The 14,158-nt window shown below is 38.1% G+C and overlaps 1 long non-coding RNA gene across 2 annotated transcripts in view; it reads right to left on the bottom strand.

The window, feature by feature from the left end:
* LOC138930214 (uncharacterized) overlaps positions 1–13,470 on the bottom strand; it is a 59,363-nt gene extending 45,893 nt beyond the window's left edge. The window contains exons 1-2 of one of the 2 annotated variants that reach the window (XR_011446123.1): positions 13,176–13,470; positions 1,958–2,032 (exon numbers count right to left, since the gene is read on the bottom strand). This is a non-coding gene — a long non-coding RNA (uncharacterized lncRNA). The remainder of the gene's footprint in view (positions 1–1,957; positions 2,033–13,175) is intronic. The other variant, XR_011446124.1, reaches the window with a different exon arrangement.
* Positions 13,471–14,158: the final 688 nt, after the last annotated feature.

Genomic DNA, 14,158 nt, shown 5'->3' with positions numbered 1-14,158 from the left:
TTTGAGACTTTTCTTCCTTTCTAATGTAAGCATTAATGCTATAAATTTCCCTTTCAGCACTACTTTAGTTGCATCATATATATTTTGATAAGTCATATTTTCATTTAATTAAATTTCATTTGAGATTTCCTTTTTAACCCATGAGTTATTAGAAAGTGTTTTGTTTAATTTCAAAGTGTTTGGAGATTTTCCTGATATCTTTCTATTATTGATTTTTAGTGTGATTCCATTATGATCAGAGAAAATACACTGTATAATTTCAACTTAAAATTTTGTTGAGGCTTGTTTTATGAGTTGGAATATGTTTTTTGTTGAGGCATATTTCATAGGCACTTGAAAATAATGTGTGTTCTATTGTTGTGGGATGAAATATTCTATAAATGTGAATTAGATCCTGTTGGTTGATGGTATATTGAGTTCTAGATCCTTGCTGATTTTCATCTAGTTGTTTTACAGTTGTTAAGAGAGGGCTTTTGAAGTTTCTAGCTATAATTGTGGTTTTGTTTGTTTAGCCCATCAGTTCTACCAATGTTTGCTTTATACATTGAAGTAAATATCTCTTATATATTCATAGGATTGATTATTTGTTCCTTATCTCCTTGATTTCTTACACAGTCTTATCAGAGGTCTATATATTTTATTTGTCTTTTCAAAGGAGCCTTTTTTTATTTTGTTGATTTCTATATTTTTTCTATTTCATTCATTTTTTTCTTGTTTTTCATCTTCCCATTTTACAATTTATTTTTGTTTATTTTACTGAGATCAGTTTCAAACTTTTTTAATATATGCATTTAAAGGTCTAAATGTTACTTTGCATGAGTACGTGCTCAGTCACTTTAGTCATGTCTGACTCTTTGTGACCCTTTAGACTGTAGCCCACCATGTTCCTCTGTCCATGAACATGGACATTCTAGGCAAGAATGCTGGACTGGGTTGCCATGCCTTCTTCCAGAGGTCTTCCCAATCCAGGGATTGAACCTGTGTCTCCTGCATCTCCTGCATTGAAAGCAGATTCTTCACTGCTGAGCCACTGGGGAAACCCCAAATGTTACTTTATATATAGCTTTATGTGCATCTAAGTTTTTTCTGGTTTTTAAATAAAGTTCTATTGGCATCTAAGTTTTGATGTGCAAAATTTCCATTATTATTCAGTTTTAAACATTTTCTAATTTCCATTATGATTTCTTTATTGACCAATAGTTACTGTGAACTATATTTGTTAGTTTCCAAACAATTTTTTGAAAGATTATGTGTAGTTATCTTCCTGAAAATGATTCCTAAATTTACTGTGTTATGGTCAGAAAGCTGACACTACTATGAATTGCTACTCCTCCACCATCTTTTCTCTGTTAATGGAGTTATAGTTAACCACCCTTATAATAAATTTTGGACCCATTCAGAACATCACACTCACATATATACTTGATCAATCATCAGACATAAATCTTAAATCTGGACCCTGCACATCAACCCACCTACACTGACTTAGTTCATTTCCTTAGTATCTTACAACACATCTTCTTCTTTCAATATCTTGCTTTCTTTCACCTTCCCACCAGAGTGGGACCAGTCCCTACCCCACTCTGGTTCATGCTAGTTTAACTCAGACTACTCCTGGGATATATCCAGAACACTGTTAATCTCAGATCAAAGTTTTTTCAGGCCCAATTGAAGCACCAAATGATGGACTAAGGGTTCAGTGGCATCTTGCTCTGTCACTTATAAGCTCTGTCACTTATAAACCTGTCTTGCTCTGTCATTTATAATCCTGACCAAGTTCCTTAAATTCTAAGCCTGTCTCCTCATCAGCAAAAATGTAGTAATGTTTACATTATAGGGCTGTTACAAGAATTAAATCATAAGTAAATGTAAGTTAGGTGTTTATCACATAGTAGGTGCTCAGTAAATTGTAGCCAGTAACACTAGTCATTGAAATAATAGTAGTACCCAGACTTACCTCAGTTTTCACCAATTTCCATCTAGGAGAAGATAGCAGGATTCAGCTTAAGGTAATCTCTCTTCAAAAAGTTGTCTGTTTGACAATAAAGACAATGATTCTATCTTTAGGGATACTGAGTCATGGTATTTACCTAACTCTGCAGCACTAAGTATTCAAAGTAAAGTAGACTTATCTTAGGTGAACATTAATGCCATGTCACTCAACTTCCAAAAGTAAACCTCCAAAAGGAAAGGGTAACTTATAAAGAAAATAGGAGGTAAATAACTGCTTGAACATCACTTTTTAGAACACCATAGTTTTATTAATTAATTGCAAATGTATCAAAAATACCACATGGCTTAAATTCCTTTTAATACATAGTGGTGTCATAATTAAAGGACAGAATCTTTGCAAAATTTGTTTGCTCTTCTGCCAAAATCTAAAGTGGGATGCAGTATCTGGATTCTCTAAAACATACCCATCTCACCCAATATGCTCTTTAGAAAGTGCTATATCTTTGTGCCTTTCCCCCTTAAATGTTTAAAGAAAAAGTTACTAAAACACAAAAGTAAGCAAGGAAATAAGTATATTTGATAAAAATCCTTTGAAATTCCAATATAAAAAATTAACATTTATTAATATCTCACAGTATGACTATTAAGCACTTCCTATGTGGTGGATCTCATGCTAAGCAATTTAAATGCATATTTCAATTAATTCTCACAATATCCTTGAGAAACAAATGTTAATGATTATATCTACTTTTAAGATGTAGAAATTGAGGTTCTAAGAGATTAGGTAAAATTGTAAAAGCCACATCTTGAACCTAGGTCAGCAAAACATCAGCTCTTAATCACTAGAGCTTTTATTAGATGTGATTGTTTCAGTCTGATGGAGCAATTATCTTGTACCAACTTCTGTGGAGAAAGGCCAAATAATATTAGTTTTTATCTACCTATGAAGATTCCCTTGGCCACAGGCTGGTGTTCTTGTTTAAACCATGCAGCTGGGAACACCCGCCTTGGTGCCTCCCACACCTCCCCAAGTCTTCTGACCCCTCCCTTTCCCCTAGGCCAACTCAATGAATGAGAAATTTGCTAAATTTATCAAATTATTTTAAAAACTGATTCATTTAACTATTTACAACATTTATAGCAATACAAATTGGCTGGGGTGTTTGTAGCAGCTTTTGGAGATTTTTGTGCGGTTTAGGTTACCAGCATAAAGATTTCACTGAATTTAGTTTTTCTGCAGCATTTTTGTGCCTGCCTTTCATCATGGATAGGTAAAGTTCAATGAATTCTAGATTTTTCAGTACTTTGGGTATATGACCTTTTAAACTGAGAATTACTTGTGTATTTCAAATTACAAGTGTTGCTCATATCTCAAATACCAAGGATTTCAGAACCAAGGTAGAAGGATTTGCTCATCCAAAGTATTTTTAATTCAGCTCATAGTATTTTGCAATTATTTTAATTCAGACTTATTAAACAGACTTGATAAAAATGAATATTATGCATGAGTTTTGGGCAGTATCAAGAACTGGAAAGTGTGTCAGATTTCACTCCACTTATCTAAAAACTCAGTCTGACACAGTTCCATGGGTGCCAGCATAAAAGAGGAGACTCCTAGGTCAGAAGTGAAGTGAAATTTATTACTCAAAGAAACAGCAGAAGCTAGATTATCTGCACATTGGCGCAGGTTCCCTGAGCCCCAGTTCCCAAAAGCGATGGGTAGAGGGCTAGATGATATCCCCCACACACCCACACAGAGCTGTATTACAAGAGAAGAATTCTGAGCTTAGGGAACCCGAATCTTTTGAAATGGAAAGTAAACATTCTTGTCCTTTGCTTAGGAGGGAGACACTGTTCACTATACAAATATCCTTGAAAAGACAATCCAGAACAAAGAGTCTTGTCTTGCTTACAAGATGCTTATCTTGCTTACAAGATGTACAGAAACGTGAGAGAGCCTTGGATAACTGTCTCCCAAAAAGCAGATGAAAAGTGCTCAATTTCTGAAATGTGAATCACCCAAGAAAATGAGCTTCAACTGAGACTGATAAATCTATGGTAAAATCCCTGTGGTAAAATAGCTGCAGCAAATTAAAAGTGAAACCCAAGCTAAACTACGTTAACTGAAATTAAGCTTTAGAAAATCTTCAGTGGTTGGTGAACTATCTCATTCGACATAGATTGCTACAATTTTATACTAATAAACAGAAATAATTTTTTGGTGAATCAATACTATTGCAATTGGTAATTTGCCATGTTGGCCATTCTACAAGTTGAACTAATTTTTGGCAAATAGATCTTTATTTGACTTGGTGTGCTTCCTAGTTCCACATTCAAGGTCCTATTCCCTATTGGTCTCAATTATAACTAGTTATAAGCTAAGGTGCTAACTAAGAATATAGTTTTTTTTTTCCTTTCTCAATAATGTCTGCATTTTAACAGAGAACTTGAGAAATTGGCAAATTTGACAAATTGACAAAATGACTCTAGCAACTCCTAGAGTAACGAAATCTATGTTGTCAAATTTTCTAGCTTTTGTCATATACCAGAGTAGGTATTTGGACACATGCTAGCTTCCCCAAATCTCACAAATCAGAACACATGTGTTAGTTTTTTCATTCTGAGTGGAGTCTCTAATTCATTGACTTTTTAATCTCAATCCAAAGTCTCCATTCTGTTATTACTTCACTCTTTGTCCAGTTTCACTCCCTCACTTCATTATTCTATAAATTCTCTTGCAAAGTCTCTGATCTCCTTTACTTCTCTCTCCTTTACTCCAAATGGCCAGCGCTAGAATATCCCAAACAGTTGCCTATTTTCTGCTGTCCATGCAGCTGAGCTTAGCTAGAGAATTCCAGCACTAGACAAATCAGTATGCCTATAAATTGATGAATACCAACTACAAGTAGGCACTTAATAACACCCGGTAGTCTTACCAAAACTCATACATTTTTTTCCCTAAAGCTGCTTTCCCACTGCCCACAGTAATGTTTCACATTCTACCCACTCTCCACATTTCCTATGCTTCCGTCTCCTCCCTAGAAGGACTGTATTATGATTTTCATGGCCCCTAGACACTTTTGCCTTCATGAATCTCTTCCTCCAAAAAAACCCTAAAAATTATGCTTTACCACTGAGTTGGTATAGGTTAATTGGAAATGGCAACCCACTCCAGTGTTCTTGCCTGGAGAATCCCAGGGTTGGGGGAGCCTGGAGGGCTGCCATCTATGGGGTCGCACAGAGTCGGACATGACTGAAGCAACTTAGCAGCAGCAGCAGCATTCATTACTATATATTCATCGTTGTCATATTCATTTGTTTCCTCCTGATTTCAAAAGAAGTTAAAACATTTTCAAGGGCACCTAAAATACTGTGAACCCTAGGTGGGCACTGTGTTCCTGTGGGTCAGCTCTGCTCCCCTGCATCTCTTTATCTGGTGGCTTTGCTTTTAACTTTATTTAGAAAATAGGTCAAAAATTCTTCATCTTGCCGTGTAGAGCTTGCAAGTGAAACCTGGGTAGGACATCTGGAGTTGGAATCATCTCTATACAGCAGGGGTTCTCAACCTTGGCACTGTTGGAAACCTGTGCGGTATGATTCTTTGTTGTGACTGTAGGATATTTAATAGCATCCACTGTCTCTGTCTTCTAAATACCAGTAGCACTTCCCCAATCATAGCAACCAAAACATCTTCAGACATTGCCAGAAGTCCCCTGAGAAGCAAAATAGCCCCTAGTTGAGAATGACAACTCTACAGATAAAAATTGAAACCACGGCAGTGGATGAGTTCTCGTTGGGAAAGTGTTTAAGAATAAGAAGAGGATAATAATAGAGGATACGAGTAAGTTCCAACCTACGAGGGACTAGCAAAAGAAAAGGAACCACAAGAAAATACTGCCTTGCTCCTAACCTGGAGTAGACCTGGAGGATTCACTTAGAAATTTTCAAATGTCTGCAACCTCTTAATGAACTAGCCAAACAAGAGATTTGTAAAACCACCTACCTGGACCTTCTCAGAGATGGGAAAGTCCCCCCGCCTAACCCCCCCCTACCCCCCCACCCCCTGCCATAAGAATGATTCACTGCATTCCTGTCTCAAGATGAAGAGTTGAAATGGACAACCTCTGAGAATTTGCTTAAGCCCCTGAGGTTCTGTGAAATAGTCCTCCTTGTTGTAAACAGGGCCCGAATCCCACAAAACCAGAAACTTTCTTGATTTTTTTAACTAAAGGTCAAATCTGTGACCTCCGTAGGCCATATGGAGTTGTGGCAGATGCGGCATTCCTTTCCAAATCCTGTTTGCTCACGGGTGTTTCTCCCCAATAAACCTTTTGCCCTCCTAACTTTATTTCAGCATCTGCTTCTCAAAGAATCCAAACTAACACAAGAGTATAGTTTATTTCTTCTTTCCATGATGTGGAAAATATCTAAAGTGTATATTATCCTCAGTTCTCACATTAGTTTTGCTGCATAATCCTAGTTTTGTAAATGAACACGTGCTAAAGAGAATGCATACAGGCTACAGCCTTTGAACTGAAGACTTGGAGCCAAAGTATGCTTTCACAAGGGGGAAGTGTAGCCCTTCATTTCCTTATTTTACTATTCATCGTATTATTTTTCTCTCACCTGAATAGTGCTTAACCTCACTTCTGCTTGATTCTCCTCATGAGATGACTAAACTCACTGCTGACATTCAAGGAAGACTGCTTGCAGCGGCTGAACAGACCCCGTAGGTCCCTCAAGGGTCTTAATACCTATTGATTTGAGTAGGAGTAATTCATCAGTAGTGTCACAAACGCGATTGTCTGTGCTCAGTATACTTATATGTGACCCTACACACTGTGGACAGGGTGGACTCATGAAGCTCATCTGTGGCCTGAGCTGAAAATTGGCCAAGGCCACAGCAGGGCAATGTACTCTGCTAGGTTTTGCATAGTCAAGAGTCTTTCAACAGGTTACCTTTAAATCCTTGAAATACCTGGGAATCTTGTGGTTGTTAATCTTATAGTTATAAATACCAACAAGTATGTTAATCAAAGGGCATAGTCTCTGGTAAACTGTCTGCCTTGGGGTTCATTGGTGTTTGTTTAAACTGTGCTTCTAATGTGGTAGAAATGGAATTCTACCCCATATTATGTTGTTCTTATGGCCCCCATGTTCTCACTCTGTATAATCTCCTCCCCTTGAGTAGCAGGCAGAACTGGTGACTTGCTTCTAACCCACAGAATATTGCAAAGATAATGAGCTAGCTCTCCTGTGATTACCTTCCAATTTATACAAAAGCCTCTGAGCAGACTAGCTCTCCACTCTCTTAATGACCTTGAAAAAGAAAGCTGCCATGAGTTCTACAGTCAAGGAAATTACTGCTTTCAACAACCTAAGGGAACCTGGAAGGATATCCTTCCCCCGTCAAGCCTCTGATGACAATACTGCCTGGCTGACACCTTGACTGTAGGCCTTGTGAGACCCTGAGCAGAGAGCCCAGATGAGTGGTGACCAAGATCCTGACTTGTGGAAGCTTTAAGATAATAAATGCCTATTGTTTTAAATTTCTAAATCTCTGGTCATTTGTTCTACAGCAATAGAAAATTAATACAAACTGCTTATTTTAAATTTTAAATTGCTTTTTCTCTTTCATACCTCTGCCAGTGTTTTTTGGAGGTTGTAAATCTTATTTTTTTGTTTGTTCCAGAGTAAGCATTTAACTTTTTTTATGGAAGGAAATAAATAATATTTTAATACTTTTTTCCCTTAAACTAGTAACAAAGACTGCAAAATAATCAAACCCTTTCTATCATGAAACTCTGTGTTTTAGTCAAGTCCAGGAGTTGATTAATCAGAATAAAGTTAACCTTATTTCATATTTCACTTTGACATTTAGTTTGGCCTCTATCTCTTAAATGTTTCATTTGCATTCTATGATGCAAAACAAAACAAAAAAGAATCCAACCCGACCCCTCAAAAAATCTAAACAACATAAAACAGGCTTTGCCTGATGGCTGATTTCAGTTCAAGCCATCAAACATTTGGGTAGTATATTTTCACTGAATTGCCTATTAAATTGTATTTCTTAAAGGAAGAGGGGACAACTTGAATGTTTCAAACATTTAAAGTGACTCTACTAGTGGTTATTATGTAAGTAGCTGAGTTTGGTATTTTAGTAACACGGAGAAGAAAATTAACTGGAGAGAAATGTTTTTGTGCCAGCTTTATAGTTTATATCCCTCAGGGAAGGCTAGCATAAGTTATTTTACACATAAAATCATTTTCTAAAGTGACCTTTGGTATATTTACTTTGGATAATGTATAATAAACACATTTCAGTATTTCTTTACCTAATGTAAAGCCCTTTTGTCATTTGAAAGGAAAATTATTATCCAAATTCCATTTGAAAGAGTGAGTATGATCTCCCAGCAAGTAACAGAAAGGGAGGTAATAGAAGATGTAGGTCAAACGAAAGATGTTTGATATGAATTATAGATGTTTTACAGTATCTTCTAGGTCTATAAGAGCAAATATCTTACCTCCTTAATCTGTCTTTTTTCCTTTCTTTTTTTCAGTAGAAAATAGATGGCTTACTACATTCACTTAGAAAAAGTATCCCAACATGCCTGTAATTGTGAAATTCCTGGGGAGTGAGTTAGTGTATATCAGTTAACATTGTCTTTTTATAGCTCTTGAGACACATTCTTCCTTATAAAGGGAAGTATATATGCTGTAGAAAACTTTTTTTAAATGAGAGAAAATTGCAGAGCAAAAAAAATATAGTGTCAGAGAATGGCTTAGAATAAAAAGTATTGTAGAAAAATTCTAAGGTGGTAGAGTGGGGGAAGCTTAGAACAGGAGGAAATACTGCTGCTGCTGCTGCTGCTGCTGCTGCTAAGTCGCTTCAGTCGTGTCCGACTCTGTGCGACCCCAGAGACGGCAGCCCACCAGGCTCCCCCGTCCCCAGGATTCTCCAGGCAAGAACACTGGGGACCTCTAAAATGAAAGAGATTTGAGGATTTTGGAGAGAATCCAGGAGAGAGAAGACATTAAAGCTAGAGAAAATAGTGCATATGGCTTTTCTAAGTTAAAAGAATAATGATTTCCCCCGTCCCAAGAAGAAATGAACAAATTGTTTCTAACATGTAGGTCCATCAACTGCATTATTCCTTTCATACAGTCTAGAAATTCCTTCAAAGACCATTCAATTTAAAGTTCCTTTAATAAACACATGTCATAACTTGTGGCCAGTCAGATCTTTTGAATACCTAAATTTGGGGATCAACCCACCTCATGCATCTGGTTTTCCCTACCTAGAATTCCAAAAGTCACTCTTCCAGCCTTCCTGGAAACTAGGGCATAAACACCTCAGCCAATGAATACACTCAAACCAATGAAGTGCACTTAATGAGATTTCAGTTTAAAAGAGACACACATGAGGAAGCGGACAGGGTCAAGACCACTCTCTGAAGATGTTGGCAGAGGCAATGGCTTTCAGGAACAATAATGACAGCAGTTCAGCATTCATTGCCCATGATCAGTGGGGAAATCTGTGGGGTCTGTGCCCAGTGGCAGCAATGATGGATCCCTTTCTGGATTCCCATTCTAAAGTGACGTTTGAGTGTTGCCCATGTATCTTCAAGCCTGGATCTCTAATCTCTCAAAGGGTCTAAAGAGACTTCTCAAAGCTGTTAGATATGTTTTCTGCTTAACCAACTATAGTGAGTTTTAATGGTGTAACCAAGACATCTGAATGATATGGATCCCTTTTTAAATAGGACAGCTCTGAAATCCTCTTTACAATGCAAGGGGACTCATCCACAGAGAGCTTTTCTAAAAAGGGAGCAATTTTACTTAATCCAGAGTCAGAAGAAATGGCACCCTAGGGAAGTTCTTTGCAACTCAGCAATATACTATAAATATGGGAAATTAAAACACCCATAAATGAGTACACTAGGCTAAGATAAATGGAATGCTAAATTTTGTTTTATTAGATGGAGGGAAATCTATTTGAAAAATGGATGGGACTGTGTGCTCAGTCATGTCTGACTCTTTGTGACCCTATGGACTGTAGCCTACAAGGCTCATATCCATGGAATTTTCCAGGCAAGAACACTGGAGTGGGTTGCCATTTCTTCCTCCAGGGGATCTTCCAGACCCAGGGATTGAAGCCAGGTCTCTTGGGTCTCCTGAATTGGCAGGAGGGTTCTTTTACTACTAGTGCCACCTGGGAAGCCCCAAATAACCACATATAATCCAGTGAGAGTAAGAAATGATGGAGGTATAAATAAAACTAGAATTGTAGAATGTTGATAATTGCTGAATCTGGGTGATGGCTATTCTGTTTACTCTATGTGTTTGTGATTTTCCTTAACAAAAATGTAAAGAAAAAAATAATTATAAATTACTGAGTTAGCATTAGTTGGGAAAAATACCTGCTTCCCTATTCATCTTGAGAATAGATAAGCAACACTAAATATTCCTTAGAAATTTTTATATCAGTGTTGCCAAGCAATAGAACCAAGTGAGAAAAATTCATAAAATAAGAGATAAAGACAGACTTATATTTGGTGTGTCTGCTTTTTCAGCCATTTTTATCCTTGATGTCCAAGGAATAGCTCATTCAGTCAATCCACAAATATTTTTATTAGCATCTGCCACATACTGGCTTTCCTTTAAGCATTACACAAAATCTCAACCAAAGCTTTTTATCCATATCTTCAGTCTATAAGCCTAATTACCTAGTTTTTAAATTCTAAAACTGTCTCCTGTTTCTATAGTATAGAACCATAAGTTTTTTATAGATGAAAAAGAACTTAGATTGCATCATAAAGTACTACTTCTCACTTTATTATAATTGATATAATACTTTGCCTCTGTAGAGTCTCTTATAAGTTACAACATGCCTTCCTGAGACCCAGAGAGGACAAGAGACTTGCCGAGTCTATACTGTCTGTGAGTAGCTGAACAAATATCTCCTGACAGGCATGCTGGCACTTTTTTTCCTGCTATGCTAAAATTTTTCTGCTTAAATTTCATTGGTTGTAGTTGACTGGAAAGACTTTAACCTAAAAGACTTTCACCTAAAAGTCCTACTTTAAATCCTGAGCCTGTTTCTCTCTCGACTCCATTGCTCACTGTCCCTCTTCTCCTCCCTCACTGGCTCTAACCCAGAGCTACAAATGACTAAGATAGGCTTTTCTCTTTGGCACTGACATCCTCGTATGTTGCCATTCCTCAACCATTGTTCAGCTAGGCTCTAATTTAGAGCCTTTAATCTCCTTTGATAACATCACCTCTTCATTATTCTAAATAACGTGTCATGACATCTTCATCCATCTCCAGTTATTTACACGTTTTAGGTGTCTCAGTCCAGTTCAGCCACTCAGTCGTGTCCGACTCTTTGCGACCCCATGAATCGCAGCATGCCAGGCCTCCCTGTCCATCACCAACTCCCGGAGTTCACTCAGACTCACGTCCATCGAGTCAGTGATGACATCCAGCCATCTCATCCTCTGTCGTCCCCTTCTCCTCCTGCCCCCAATCCCTCCCAGCATCAGAGTCAACTCTTCACATGAGGTGGCCAAAGTACTGGAGTTTCAGCTTTAGCATCATTCCTTCCAAAGAACACCCAGGACTGATCTCCTTCAGAATGGACTGGTTGGATCTCCTTGCAGTCCAAGGGACACTCAAGAGTCTTCTCCAACCCCACAGTTCAAAAACATCAATTCTTCAGCACTCAGCTTTCTTTCTAGTCCAAATCTCACATCCATACATGACTACTGGAAAAACCATAGCCTTGACTAGACAGACCTTTGTTGACCAAGTAATGTCTCTGCTTTTTAATATGCTATCTAGGTTGGTCATAACTTTTCTTGGTACTCAATAATGAACAAAGAATGGGGGCCCCAGGAATGACAACTCTACTGTTGTATTGAGTGACTTGCAAGTTTTCTCCTACTTCTTAGCTCAATAGAATATGTCCCCAAGTGACATAGCCCTAAGGGCATTCTGTTTCTGTCTTCACTTGTATGTTCATCACACCACTAGTGTCTAAGTTCCCTTAGAAAATATTGGAGGATCAGACCTTATCAAAAGTGCTTGCAACAACCTATGTAACTGAATCACATACACCTGAAACTAACAAAACATGGTAAAAGAACTATACGTCAATTTTAAAAAAAAAAATTTTTTTTTAATAGAGATTATGAGGCTTCCTCATAAACACTCTCTTGTCTGAGAAAAAAAGAAGGGAGTTAGGTCAGTGCAATTGCTAAGAATTTCATATTTAACTCTCTCAATATAAAGTGTTTGGGTAATATCTATTGCTGTTTAACAAACAACACCAAAACAGAGTAGCTTTAAAAAATGTATTATTATCTCTCATGGCCCTGTAGGTTGACTGAGCTCATTTAGGTGATGTTGGGTTCTCCCAGGTGGTTGCAGTCAGTCATCTGAAGGCTCCCCTCAACTGGATGTCCAGCATGGCTTCTTTAGTCACATGCCTGGCTTATCAGCTGAGAAGCCTGAAATAGCGAGGGGCTTACCAGGCATTTTCCTCTCTCTACACAGGTTCTTCAGGTGACAGCTTGAGCTTCCTCAAACTAAAGCAATCTCAGGGTAGTCAGACTTCTTATGTGACAGTTGTCTTCTCCTAGAGCCAGTATTCTAGCAGACACAAGTGGGAGCTACAAGGCTCTCTTTGACTTCGAATGGAAGGGGCTACACAAAGATATGAATACTGGAGTATTCACATCTGCAGTTCATTGCAAGGGGGCTGGGTGGGGGCTCTTCGGTAACTAGTTACTACATGAAGGGAAGTGGGATCTGTAACTGAAAGTCAGTTTTGCTGTTAGTCCATCTAGTTGGCAGGACTCCATTTTTTAAAACAAATATAATTACCTAAAATACAGCCTTCATTTTTTGGTTAAGCATAGCAGACCCAGAGTTCCTCTTAATTAAACAAAAGGGGGAAAAAAAACTTTGAACTTAGATGACTTGTATCTTTCTAAACTGTATTTAACCTTCCATTTATTGGAGCATGTGATAATCGCTCAGACTTTGTTCTGTCGATGGCTGGAGGCAGACTTGCCACCATCCTAGAGCTGACAAGCCAAAACAAGTGAGTCCATCTTGTATGATTCACCTTGGTAGGAGCAATTACTACCCCACTCTGGGATGGTAGACTACCCGCTCCCTTGCACAACAGACAGGCTCACCCACAGCCTGAAGCATACCTTGTATCCTTTCAGAAATGGTGCATTGAACATGTGCGGAGAGACAGGCAAACGCTTTTCTTTCCAATAAGAGAGACATTTTGTGAAGTCTTTGGCAGCATGCTGGCTGGCAAAGTCATCTGGCTGGCACACTTCTCCTGCATCGAGTTATGGCACTGCCACCTCTACTCTGTGGAGAGTTTCGAAATTTCAATTTGCACACCCTGTAAGATGTGAGTCACTCGGCTTGCAAAGGAGGAGGAGGAGGAGGCAGCCATCTGCTAGTCATGAGCAGATGACAAATACTCTGAACTGCGAATTTCCATCCTCATTTCACAATATTTAAGTAAACACATTTTGTAACCATTTTTTTTTTCAGAGTTCCTTAGTGCTTAAAATGGAATTCTTTTTGGTAAACAATATATAAAAGCCACCTTTTCTCCTCTAAACAATTATATTACCAAAGTGACACTGAAGACAACCATGGCAAAATTCTGTCTGTTGAAGGACCAGAGCACAAAGAATACATATCTGAATCGAATGATTAAGTCTCCTATCATTTCAGACCCACTGGGCTGTTTCCAAGTCTGTGAGCTCCATCAAACACAGCTCCATGGTGACCTCTACTGTCTGACTGCGAGAATCCCGTCAAAGACAAAGAGTTTCCAGGTAGCATCTATCTACCATTTCTGCATACTGTGTTATGGGGAGGAAGGAAATTGAAAAAGAAAAAGGTGCTCTCCTCTTAAATTGTAAGAGACTGCTTACACCCATAAGATGACTGGGAACTGATACAAGATCTAATTTTGTGTTAGCCTCAAGCTGTGCAACATGGCTCAAAGTGGGACTTCATTTCTTCCCCACCTTTATCTGAAGAAACTAACAATATCAGGGGAAAAACTAGTAAAAATGAAAATAGAAAGTGCAGATTCGGGAGAAAAGTGAATGCAAATGTGCTAGACCTAAAGGTCAATGTCTACAGGAGTTTCAAATTTGGCTCTGAG

Source organism: Ovis canadensis, chromosome X (assembly GCF_042477335.2).
Source record: "Ovis canadensis isolate MfBH-ARS-UI-01 breed Bighorn chromosome X, ARS-UI_OviCan_v2, whole genome shotgun sequence".
In the NCBI taxonomy this organism is placed as follows: domain Eukaryota; kingdom Metazoa; phylum Chordata; class Mammalia; order Artiodactyla; family Bovidae; genus Ovis; species Ovis canadensis.
This window is presented reverse-complemented; position numbering and strand designations above follow the sequence as displayed.